Source organism: Geospiza fortis, unplaced genomic scaffold (genome assembly GCF_000277835.1).
Source record: "Geospiza fortis unplaced genomic scaffold, GeoFor_1.0 scaffold166, whole genome shotgun sequence".
Classification (NCBI taxonomy): domain Eukaryota; kingdom Metazoa; phylum Chordata; class Aves; order Passeriformes; family Thraupidae; genus Geospiza; species Geospiza fortis.
Window position 1 is genome coordinate 1,646,493 of NW_005054310.1, and position 12,733 is coordinate 1,659,225.

Genomic DNA, 12,733 nt, shown 5'->3' on the forward strand with positions numbered 1-12,733 from the left:
GCCCCAGACTAACATAATGCACTAAACAGTATCTCTTCCTACACCTCCAGATATTATCACAGTGTTAAAACAGAGTCTTAATAAAAGTTTCAGTGTTTGATTTATAGGTACAAGACTTAGTTGCACACGAAGACCCTTCCGTTCTACAACACCGTAGTTTTGTGTCTCGTTTTCTCCCAAGAGATTGGTACCGCGAATTATTCGCGACACTGCATTCCATCCTACAGGGCGAACTTTACCTTCCCGCCACCCCGTCACAACGTGCCCCTCGGACACCGGGCATGGTAAGCCAGTCGGCACAGAGAGCCGGGCACAGAGAGCCTGGGGGCACAGAGAGCCCGGCACAGAGAGCCCGGCACAGAGAGCCGGGCACAGAGAGCCTGGGGGCACAGAGAGCCCGGCACAGAGAGCCCGGCACAGAGAGCCGGGCACAGAGAGCCTGGGGGCACAGAGAGCCCGGCACAGAGAGCCCGGCACAGAGAGCCGGGCACAGAGAGCCTGGGGGCACAGAGAGCCCGGCACAGAGAGCCCGGCACAGAGAGCCGGGCACAGAGAGCCTGGGGGCACAGAGAGCCCGGCACAGAGAGCCCGGCACAGAGAGCCGGGCACAGAGAGCCTGGGGGCACAGAGAGCCCGGCACAGAGAGCCCGGCACAGAGAGCCGGGCACAGAGAGCCTGGGGGCACAGAGAGCCCGGCACAGAGAGCCCGGCACAGAGAGCCGGGCACAGAGAGCCTGGGGGCACAGAGAGCCCGGCACAGAGAGCCCGGCACAGAGAGCCGGGCACAGAGAGCCTGGGGGCACAGAGAGCCCGGCACAGAGAGCCCGGCACAGAGAGCCGGGCACAGAGAGCCTGGGGGCACAGAGAGCCCGGCACAGAGAGCCCGGCACAGAGAGCCGGGCACAGAGAGCCTGGGGGCACAGAGAGCCCGGCACAGAGAGCCCGGCACAGAGAGCCGGGCACAGAGAGCCTGGGGGCACAGAGAGCCCGGCACAGAGAGCCCGGCACAGAGAGCCGGGCACAGAGAGCCTGGGGGCACAGAGAGCCCGGCACAGAGAGCCCGGCACAGAGAGCCGGGCACAGAGAGCCTGGGGGCACAGAGAGCCCGGCACAGAGAGCCCGGCACAGAGAGCCGGGCACAGAGAGCCTGGGGGCACAGAGAGCCCGGCACAGAGAGCCCGGCACAGAGAGCCGGGCACAGAGAGCCTGGGGGCACAGAGAGCCCGGCACAGAGAGCCCGGCACAGAGAGCCGGGCACAGAGAGCCTGGGGGCACAGAGAGCCCGGCACAGAGAGCCCGGCACAGAGAGCCGGGCACAGAGAGCCTGGGGGCACAGAGAGCCCGGCACAGAGAGCCCGGCACAGAGAGCCGGGCACAGAGAGCCTGGGGGCACAGAGAGCCCGGCACAGAGAGCCCGGCACAGAGAGCCGGGCACAGAGAGCCTGGGGGCACAGAGAGCCCGGCACAGAGAGCCCGGCACAGAGAGCCGGGCACAGAGAGCCTGGGGGCACAGAGAGCCCGGCACAGAGAGCCCGGCACAGAGAGCCGGGCACAGAGAGCCTGGGGGCACAGAGAGCCCGGCACAGAGAGCCCGGGGGCATAGAGAGCCCGGCACAGAGAGCCCGGGGGCACGGAGAGGCCGGGCACCCGCCCGGGGCCCGCTCCGCTGTTGACACTGCGGGGCACTGTGCTGAGCCCCAGTCACAAAGCAGAACCCAGGTGGGCTTCTGATGTAAAGGGAGCAAAATGCTGCCATGCCCGAAAGGCTCACAGTCGCTCTTTGAACTTCCTAGAGATACAACAATACAAACTCCATGGCCTTTATAATTTTGAACTCTGGTAAGCTGGAGAAGATGAAGCAGTAAGCCCTGTATTCGATTCTAGCACTGTACACTGACACATATTCAGAAACTGCCTCATGCCCACTTAAATACTCAGTGATGGTTATATTTAAAATCAACTCGGAGTTCTTTTTAGATATAGTGCACTCAGGGAACCCCATCAAATTTATCTTTGTCTCTGTTTATTTCTTAATATCTGTCATAAAACATGGCCTTTAAGTCACTTTCAGCCTGAAAATATTTTACTTCTAATGCAGTAGTATATAGTATGTTAAATTGTGTAGAAGGACAAAAGGAGAATCTGTTGATGAAGCGAGGTCATGCTTCTTAGACATTTTAAATGATAGAGATTTAAATTACTATGATGATTAGAAAGTTGACTGCTCAAATGAAACAATCAGTTCCTTTGTCTTTGGACAGGAATTTAAATACTGAACATTAGTCATCAGTCATGTGAGGATTTAAACAAGCACTTAGCTTTATGCAATTGCAGTGATTAGTTCTGTTCAAGTGAATAGGACTGTGCAGAACGTGTAAGATTTAGCACATCTCAAACCCTCAATTGTACAAAGCTTTAACATGTGATCCAAACAGTGATTTATTTCTTCAAGGCTGTTTCCTAAGGAACAGTGTTTATGCAGTCACACATGTCTATGATCCAGCCTTTCCCTATCATGGCAGGAAGGGGAATGGTCAGTTTCAGTTTGTTCTTGAGGACGAGTGGACATTTCAGAGCCAAGACAGGTTTTACATGTTTGCTGAAAATAAGTGGCTGGGCACCAGAGCTTTAACTTGCGCAATGAAAGCAGCTGCAGGAGCTGGAATATTAAGACATTATAAAACCTTTATTTAAGTGAAAAAGAGAAAACATAATACCTAATTAACCCAGTTAGAAAAAAAGGTTCAGCTAATACTTATGATCGACCCAAAGGTGAGCCATTAGTAATTCAGTTTTGCTGGATGTCCAGGGAACTTCTAAAGAAAAAGAAAGCAACTCTAAATCTGTTTTCTGTGTGGGCATTAGCTAAGGTCTGCTACTGAAAACCTGTGTTTTAATATGAAGTATACTATTAAATAGGTAATTTTAACATGTATAAAACTTAAATTTTGGAAGCATGCTTTCTTAGGTCCTTTAAAATTCATCCTCATTTGAGTGTTCATCTGCTGCATGCTCTTCCTGTAACTGAAAACAATCATCCTAGAGGAGCCTGTGTGAAAGCAGGGATATGCCTACAAACATTTATCCTTCTGCCTTCTATTAGCAAAAGAAGACAATAACCAACATATAGTGATAAGTTTGCCTGGAAGATAAGGTTAAAGGATTTGTGCTGCTTGCTCCCTTTGCTTTCTGGCATAAAAACAGGAATAAGGGCTAAGAGGCTGTAGACTGTGTTACACTGTAAGAGTTAATTGGAACATAAATACCACAAAATAAGGAAAAAAATACCAGAATGGAAAAGAAACCCCTCAAGATACTATAGATACTATACTATACTATATAAGATACTATACTTTTACAAAAAGTCCCAGCCCTAATAATATCCCTATTTAGATTTACTGAGCACAGAGTACTTTAAAATGTTAATGTATCTCAGGTTTCAAAAGGAATACATGGTTAGAATCTGCGAGCACCCTACAAAATCTTGTGTTCACTTCCTTTTTATTTGTGAAATAATTGCACCTGTGGAATGTAAGGCATTTGTTTGGTTGCCTTTTTTTTTTCTTTTTTTTGTTAACCTGATTTTGCACCAGGACTCCTATAGGGAATAATCAGACCCAGAGAAATTAAGGCATGTTTGCACTCTTAGCAGAAAGAACATCTCATAGAATGTTGGCAGGTTTGTACTCATCTACATATAGGGCATTTTGTCATTTCCTAATAGAAGGAAAAACTATTTGGATTTTACAGAAATCTAAGTACTTTATTTCACAGTCATTCTGCTAATTCTACTAATTGTACACAGATGATGTGGTCTGTATCTTTGTAGCAACAAGATTCTTGCAACTACTAAATCTTTTATGTGGGCATTTAGTGAGGCTTTAAGGGATTGAGAGTCTCACTAGCTGACCTCCTCATGGGGCTGCTTTGACCTTATTGCAGGCTATGATGCAAGGTGCTGCTGTGACCTGCTCATCTCCCACAGACCAGCCACATGCAGTGCTCCTCTCCCAGTTTTCTGGGAACAGTGAGGGTATGGCAGCAGGATGTAGCACTGTAAGGAGTGTCCCTGACAGCATCTCCAGTTGTTTATTCACTTTGTGACAGGAGCACAAACCTTGTGTATATAACATGGCTCCACAGGGAGGAGGGTTGGAAGGGAATGGCAGGAGGTGGACAGAGGTGAGCTGAGCAGAGCCAGCGAGTTGGGCTGAGAAGAGCAGCGATGAATCTTTCTTTGGAAATTTGCCAGTGTGGAGCATAATACCACACTGCAGTCCAAAACCTGCAGTACAGAACCTGTGTCAGTCCACTGCCCACCAACACTGTCAGGCTGATGCAGTGCAACCCCTGAATTTAAATTTGAACATCTTTGTTACTTGAATGCTCACACTTTATTTGGCAACACAGGAGTCAAATATATTGAAGATTTTTGTGACTTCTGTGCTTGCATGGGGTTTGTTTTTTCTGGGATTTTATGTAGTTTGGAATTTGAAACAGCAAGTGACTGGACTTCCATGTGAAATCATGATGTTGGTTCTCTGCTCAGATCTTGTCCTGTTTGAAATGAAATTCACATGTAAGTTCAGAAGGTAAACATTCAAAGAGCACGGCATTTTAGCTTCCGCTTAGCAGGAATTATGTAGCTGCCAAGAGTGCAAGGCAACAAAGAGTCAAGGTCAATATGTTAACAAGGCCAGCTGTAATGTGCCTCTAAATTTCCTCCTGTTTAAAAAGGAGAGAAAATGCTCTCAGTGGAAAAATAATGGGAGAAACAGTGAGATTATCTTCCACATGTGTTATCTAAAACATTAATAGAAAGGTCAGAGCTATGCCAAAATACAATCAGTTACTTCTATATATATTGTCATAGGAATTAAAATTATTGTGAAAGTAAAGGAACATTTAGGGGAAATACAAAGAAACATTCTTCTACATAGTCCATAATCACATTTCAAAATATCCACGCCTTCTACCAAAATGTCCCAATTTGCAATTGATTGTACTTTGTAGGATTTTGTGTGGTTTTTTAGCAGAGTGGATAATTTTAACTAGGGCACAGATTTGTTCGGATTTCATGCATGATAAACAAAGCAAATTCTCTGAAGTTTTTACTTCAGACAGCAAAATCATCTCTTCAGTAGGCAGTGTTGGTCTTGTACAGCTTTGTATCTTTTGAAAATTAGTGGATTCCTTCACTAGGAAGTATGAAGTATTTCAGGAAAGAAGATACTGACATCCCTTTTTGATGGCAGATCTGACAATCTGAAAGGTCTGGGATAGCAGAATATAGTTCTCATATTACAGTTTGCAACTGATGCATGTTTGATGATAATTAGCTAATGGATCCCATTATTTCTGAGGCTTGCTTTTCACGGATTGTATTCATCCAGGCAGCAGCTGAAGAGTTTTCTAAACTCAATTAGAGCAAAAATGCTGTGGCCAATGGAAAAATGTTTGATGCATGCCAGAAAACAAATCTTCCCAGCTCTTGGAAATATGTTCTGAAAACAAATATGGATCACACAAGATTTTCATAGCAATAAATATTTTTTCCTAAAAATATATTTAAAATCTAAAGAAAAATTTTTGGTTTAATTATCTTTCTTACATGAAGCTCTGTAGCATAAGCTCTGGAACATGAGGATGTGGGTTATCCTGACTGGTGTGAATACTGTCTCCCATTTGCAGGTTAAAAATGATAATGTTGCATTGAGATTGAGAACATGAGACGATTTTAATGTAGAAATTGACACAGTGATAGGCTCATTCACACTGAAATTCAATGCATGTAAATAATTAGCTATACAATAGTTTACTTAGGACCAGGCTTAGCATTGCTACTTGGGAAAAATCACAATTAATGATTGTCTTGACTTTCATTTTGAATGAATAGGCTAGGTCTTTCAGTACAATAAACAATAGAAATACAAAGCACATCTTGTATCTGAACATACAAAGATTAAGGCTCACTGTTTTAGCTCTGTTACCTGAGTGGTTGCTGAAATCTGAAAAAAGTTGTGACTTAAATTCAAAACAGAATCCTGTTTACAGTGGCTGGAAGTTTGTATAATCAGTTAACACACTAACTTTCCAGATGGAAAGTTATGGTTCATTTTAGAATCTGTCTGTATGATAGAGACTAAAATTGAATGATCTAGGATTTAGACTTGGAATATATGGTTGATCTCTCTTGTAGCATACAAGGCTTTAGTGAAATCTATGACAGCAAATTAGAATTAAAATTCTTCTCCTCTGCAGTCACAGAAGCTGCTTTTAAGTATATGTGCGTGAGCTCACACACTCACACTTTTGTATGTCAACAGGAATCAAAGCTGCAAGAAGCTGCCCTGGCAACAGCCCAGTACCCCCAAGCTACACTAACAAGCAAAGAAGTAAATAGAATCACGTACATGAAACAATTTATTTTTTTAGAACAGAACGGCATCTCCAAGCTTCCTGCTGTATTTTGCTGCCCCTGGAGGCTGCTTCTCAGTTTAGTTCCCATTTTTAGAAACTAAACACAGCAGGGTCCAGTGGGATCCAGCTGCCCTCTCTCAACTCTTCTGCAGAAAGAGAAGTCCTGGGTCTTAACTTCTGCAGGGCTATTTGGATCCTTTCTACTTTCTTATATTAAAGAAATATGAGGAAGAGTGACTGTAGAAATAGACATCTATTTCACACTTAAAATACAAGCTTTTTGCTCCAGTTGGCTTAATTATGTTCAGATTGCAAATACAGTACTGTGCTCCATGATCCATAGGTCTGTACTTCTCTTTAAATCACACATTTGACATAATATATACAGAAAGTTGCTGACTTCTAATAGATAAAGAGGTGCAATCATTGTTACCGACTACAGAAAAAGCCTTAAATATGCACACATTTACTTTGCTGAAACATCAGTCACGATTTAGAGCAAAAAGAGATAGACTTCTGTGAAGTTATATTAATATCTACTGAGGTAATTTCTATTTCTGATTTTGAATGTTTGTTGTTTCAAGTGAAACATTTTCCATTGCCTGTGGTAAGAGAGCAGATTAGGCAGAAGTATCAGAGCTCATGAACTGTTGTGTACTTACTGACCTACCAGAGAACTGAGACATTTTCTTCAGAAAGTGGAGCAGTTGAACTTTAAAGGAGAATGAACCCTTTTGGCAAGGCTTTCTAAGGGCTCTGGATGGAAAATCTTGTGTTTATGAAACAGAGAGAGCAGGAAGAAACGTAGTGACTGTTCAGCTTGTAGAATTAAGGGAAAATAATAACACATTTTATTCACACAGAACTGAACACAGCTAGCTTATCTGGATGCTGTGTGCTGTCAGGAATCATGGAATTGTCAAACACAGCAGAATGCCTGTCTGGTATAGGAATGATAAAGTGGTTGTTACCAATTACCAGCTGTAGCTCTTGAACTGAAACAATTCTCAGTGCCTTGTTACATGTTAATAGTTGATGCATTTTAAAGTAATCTCTCCATCCTCACCTAGCCTTTGTTCAGAGACCGCATGGAAGAAGTTGTAGAGTCTGATATCTCTAAACGATTCTTCTGTAGTTCATTCCTCCACTGTTCCCAAGAGACTCTAGCCCATAATATCTACACACTAGGAGATCTGCACAGTTCACAGAAACACAAACACATACAGTATTACAACACACGTATTAAAGTGACATTTTTTTACAAGATCAAAAACAGATAGAAAAAATGAGGGGCTTGGGAAAGCTTTTACTGAATAAAAATGTCTGTGGAGGCTTGCTTATATGTGGGCCTGTGAATAACACTCAGGAGACTATAAACTTTAGACAAGCCAGATGGTTAGACAGCAAACCAGATGCTTTTATTTATGAAGACAAAGTTCACATTTTGTAAGGTACTTTGTTCTAGAGAAGGTTTCACACACAAAGTAAAATAATTATATATGTGTCCTATGATGATTAATGATTGACTGGAACATTCATGCAAATAAAGTCTCATGCAGTAGTCCATTGTTCTTTCAGTACCTGAAGGAATGACCCGAAGTTGTGTCAGGGGAGGTTTAGGTTGGATATTAGAAGGTTTTTCACCCAGAGGGTGGTTGGATACTGGAACAGGCTGCCCAGGGAAGTGGCAGAGTCACTATCCCTGGAGGTGTTTAGAAGAGGTGCAGATGTGGTACTTGGGAAATGTTTTAGTGCTGGGTTTGGCAGTATTGGGTTTATAGTTGGACTCAATGATCTTAAAAGTCCTTTCTGACACAGATGATTCTGTGATGTTATGGTTGGTGCCTCTAGTTTTATGCATGAAAGACACAGTTGATGCTGGCTTGCAAAGTCTTGTCAAATGAAGGAGTTTGGAGTAAGGTACGTATAGAAATACAAACTGGTGATTTTATATCACACAAAAATCAGTGGTTAGATTGGAAATGAATGCCACATTTCAAATATGTTTAAAATATATGATATGTAGATGCCTAAATCTCAAGGGAATACAAAACCTCTGCCTTTAGATAACTTAGGAGCCTGAGTTCTGTTTGCAGAATGACATAGATTCATAGTTTATATGTAATTGAAAGTTAAGCTTTTTAAAGTACCTCTACCTTTTGTAATTACAACTTCTGTTGATTATCATTGGAAATCTTTGGAACATTTATTTTCCTTCTAGCATGCTGTCTGTATCAAGGGGAGTAAACCTTTCTGTTCTACCAATTCCATTATTTGAAGGGGTTTGAAAGAAAACAAGTCAAGTATCTCACAGACACACCAGGGTTGTGCTTGGGACAAATACATCAGGGTATTAAGGGTTTAAAAAATGTATTCCATTGGATTTAAAGAGGCTCTGAACTGTTATTCTTAGTTGTTCTTAAATAAGCACTTTTCCTTTTCTTTTTTTTAAGGTTGGGGTTAAAAGCTCTTCAATTCTGTTTATTATGCATTCTGGACTCAGTTGCTAGTTGTTTATTTTAAGAGTTAAAATATTTTGAAAAAAAGGTCCCATATAATCTCTACCATGTAATTCCATTCCATGGTCAGCAGCATTTTAGATAGGTAAACCAAAACCATAATTTTTCACAATCTTCTGTCATCCCAGATGATCTTTAATGAGAATTATATGGTTTTCCTTCTTCATATTGAGCTGATATAAATACTTTATAATCCATAGACAGCATTCAGTTTCAGATCTGTTGATGTTCAATTTGACTATACATAGTGTTTATACCTTTTTCACTAAAATTGTAGAAAACTTGAAATTTTCTGTACTGTATTAATTTTTGAAATTTTATTCATACAGTTCATATGGAACATAAGTAATATTAGTAGTGCTTTAATAAAATACTAAAATGTGATACAGCAATTTATAATTTTGAACAAAATATTCTGCAGTTAATGTGTCGTGATCTTGACACATACTTGCCTTTCAACAGCTCAAAAGTCAAACCATCATTTGTGCAAAAGGAAAAAGCGACCATCTCTGTGTGATCTCAGGCTGTGCATGCATGAATTTGCTCTATGCAGTGATCAAATCCTCTGAATACAAAGACTTAAACAAACTAACCTATAGTTGTGACTGAACATGCACAGAGTCCTTGCCTTCAGCATCAGGAGCTGCAATTTTAATTTAACAATTTCATTCAGTGCCTTTATTGATTGCTCACAATGAGGCCATTTGGAAACCGTAGCAACAGAAATCTTGCTGCATATAGAGAAATTTCATTGCGGGCTTGCCTGATTAGAGGTGGAAATGCACATTTTATCTAAATTTTTCATGTTCCTGTTAATGTCTGCGAGTTTGGATTTCAAATTTGTTGGCATATGTCCCTGAGCTGTGATGTGACAACTGTTCAATAGGTAGCTCTGGTCCAAACAACATAACACTGCTCTAAAGAATGTATGCAGTTCTTCTTTCCCTAATGTCCAAAAGAAACAACTACTTTATGGGATGTTCTGAGAATGAAAAATTAATATCAAAATGCATTTTCTTTCAGCTATTCCTGCATTAATTCTCCAGAGGAAAGGCTGGGCAGAGGGTTTCATTCAAGCTACACTATAAGGAGCAATTGATGATTTCACATGTGACTCTTGCATAACCATCTAGTGATCAGACCTCCAGTTCTAATCTGATCTAGATTTGAAATCAGTTCACTTAAAGTGACCTTTGCAACTTCTGTCATCTGTTTGGAGTCTTGTAGAATGCTTGATACTGAAGGCTTCCTCAACACAACTGAAAACTGTAGTCAATGATGTATTTAAGCATATTCCACTCCACATATGTGTTCCTTCCATCTCTTCCCTCCTTGCTAATTCTCTCTGAACCCTTTATCCCTTTGCCTCTCTTTGCTTTGTCAGAGGGTTGTGACAAGCAGCCTGGAACAGACTCAGTGCTGATGTAAGTGTGTGTGGGTGGCAGGAGATGGGGAGGGCAAAGCTGGCTAGTGTGCAGCCCAACGTAGCTGTGAGTGTCCTTGTGGTTTGGAGAGTGGGAGCACACTAGGTTGGCACTAATGCCAGCTGCGATGGGGGTGAATACTAATGTTCTGTGGCTTTTCCATCACCACCAAGCAAAACCTGCACCTCAAACATAGTGGAAAAGCTACAGTGAAGTGTGTTTGTACAAACTCAAATCTGTCACTACTTATCTGTGCTAAAGAACAGCTAGAAATCAGCTGATTTGTACTACTGTCACAGACTCAAAAATAATGCTTGAAAAATATTGCTACAAACTAGGACGTGGATCCCAAAAGCAATGGTTTTCAATATGACTTTGTCAGGGAGCAGGAGGACTGGGGTAGCTCCTTGAGGTGGGAAGAGTCAGGAGCTGAGCATGACCCCAGCACAGGCAGTGCCTCACCAAGTGGGCACCATCCTATGGGGTCTGAGCTGGGGGCTGGTGTTATTGTCCATTGTGCAATTTTATATTATTTTGGTTTTCCAAGCATGGCTTACTTTTTGATTTGTCTGTTTCTGAAAATCCTGCAAGCCCTGCACAACACCCACTTACCAAAAGAAATACTTACTGGCTTGAACTGTTGGCAGTTTGATATAAAAGTATTGTGGTTTGATTAACTCTTTGTGAGCTACAGCCCTTTTGAACTGTTCCATGGCTTCTTTGGTAGCCATAGCTGGCAGTTTGAGCAGCACTGCTCTAGCCAATAGTTTATATTGTCAGCAAACTGCTTTGTTAATAAAAAAAAAAAAAAGTATGAACACAAAACCACTTTTACTGAGATGCCTGCTGGCATTAAGATAACTGGGGAATTTACTTGTAGTGAAATTGTCTCTAGAGGCCTCCACCACCCTAAAGTGTTTGCTGTGCTCTCCTTAGGCACGTGCATCCAGCGTCACCCACAACCAAGAGACTTGAAAAGAAACAGGAACCCGCCAATGGTGGGTGGGGACAGAGGCTGTGGGGCTGCCAAAGGGAGCTGGTAAAGGTCAAGCAGACGATGAGAAGCAGAGCTGGTCTGAGCCCTCACCTACAGCCAGCTTCACTGAATTCCACTCCCCATGAGAGACTCGATTCCTCCACTGGCAAATAGTCATAGACGCTTGTGTGCATTTTTTTCCCTTTTCCTGTGCTTCGTTCACAGCAGGTTATTTCTGCTGCCCCGGGAGAGTGGAAGGAAGCCTTAGCTGTTGTGTTTCCCCTCCATCTTGCAGCCCAAACAGAGCCCTGGCTGTGCCAGTTTGACTTGCACACTGGGGGCTCCCTCTGCCATCCTGTAAAGAGATCAGGGGGGATTTAGGGTTCTTGTAACTCGCTCCACAACACCAAAACATGTGCCTTCTTGTACAATGTATACCCATTTCTGTATTTAGGATTCTTCAGCCCACGTATTGAATGTTTTTCACACACACACACACACACACGAATATGTGTGTTTTGGTTTTAACAGTTATGATCCAGCTTCACTAGTTTGCTCAATCTGCTTTGTGGCATCCCAGCAACACAGAGCAACTGTAAAGCCTGCTTAACTGAGCAATTAAACTTTATGACCACTGAATCTCCGAAGCAGTAAAAGGCAGGCAGAGTGCACTGGGAAATCTTGCCCATCATTTGGAAAAACTAAGGAAGCACAAACCTCCTCAAACGAGCCCTCACCCCGTGCAGAGGCACTGAGCATCACCTCAGGTCCAGAGGGGCTACACTGGCAGCAGGGTGTCCAGAGGACAGGCATGTGCAGAGATTAGGCTGAGTTTGCCTTTGCAAAAATGCAGGCATTGCCCCTTCTTTAAAAGTCTATAATGGAAGTCCACTAAAGATAATGGTGCTTGAGATGTAAAAATTGCACCCTGATCTCATCAAACCTTTGGACTGTATGTGAATACAGAAGACCTGAAATCTCTGGTGATGTTTATAGGATCAAATCTTACTTTTCAGGAACACCACAGATGAAAAAATTTTGTCTTTAATTCTAGTGACCCATCTAGAAGAATAACTACTTCTAGCAGTCTCATCACCATTCTTTTAGTCTTTCTTGGAGAGTATTGCAGTCATTATTTTCTATACAAAAACAAAAGGAGTAGTCCAGGCACAGGAGGCAGGACCAGGGGCATTGCTGATCCCAGTATGTGCTCTGAGTCTACTCCTGACTCACTGGCTGACCTTGAGTCAAAGTCCTAGATCTGAGCACTACGTCTGGCAAAGCTGAGGTCTGGGCTTGAAGCTTGCATTTTAGACCTACCCGTTCAAATGTTTTCTCTAACTGTTTGGTTGAAGCAATTGTTCCAGACACAGGGTGTTAAATATTCCAGGAAG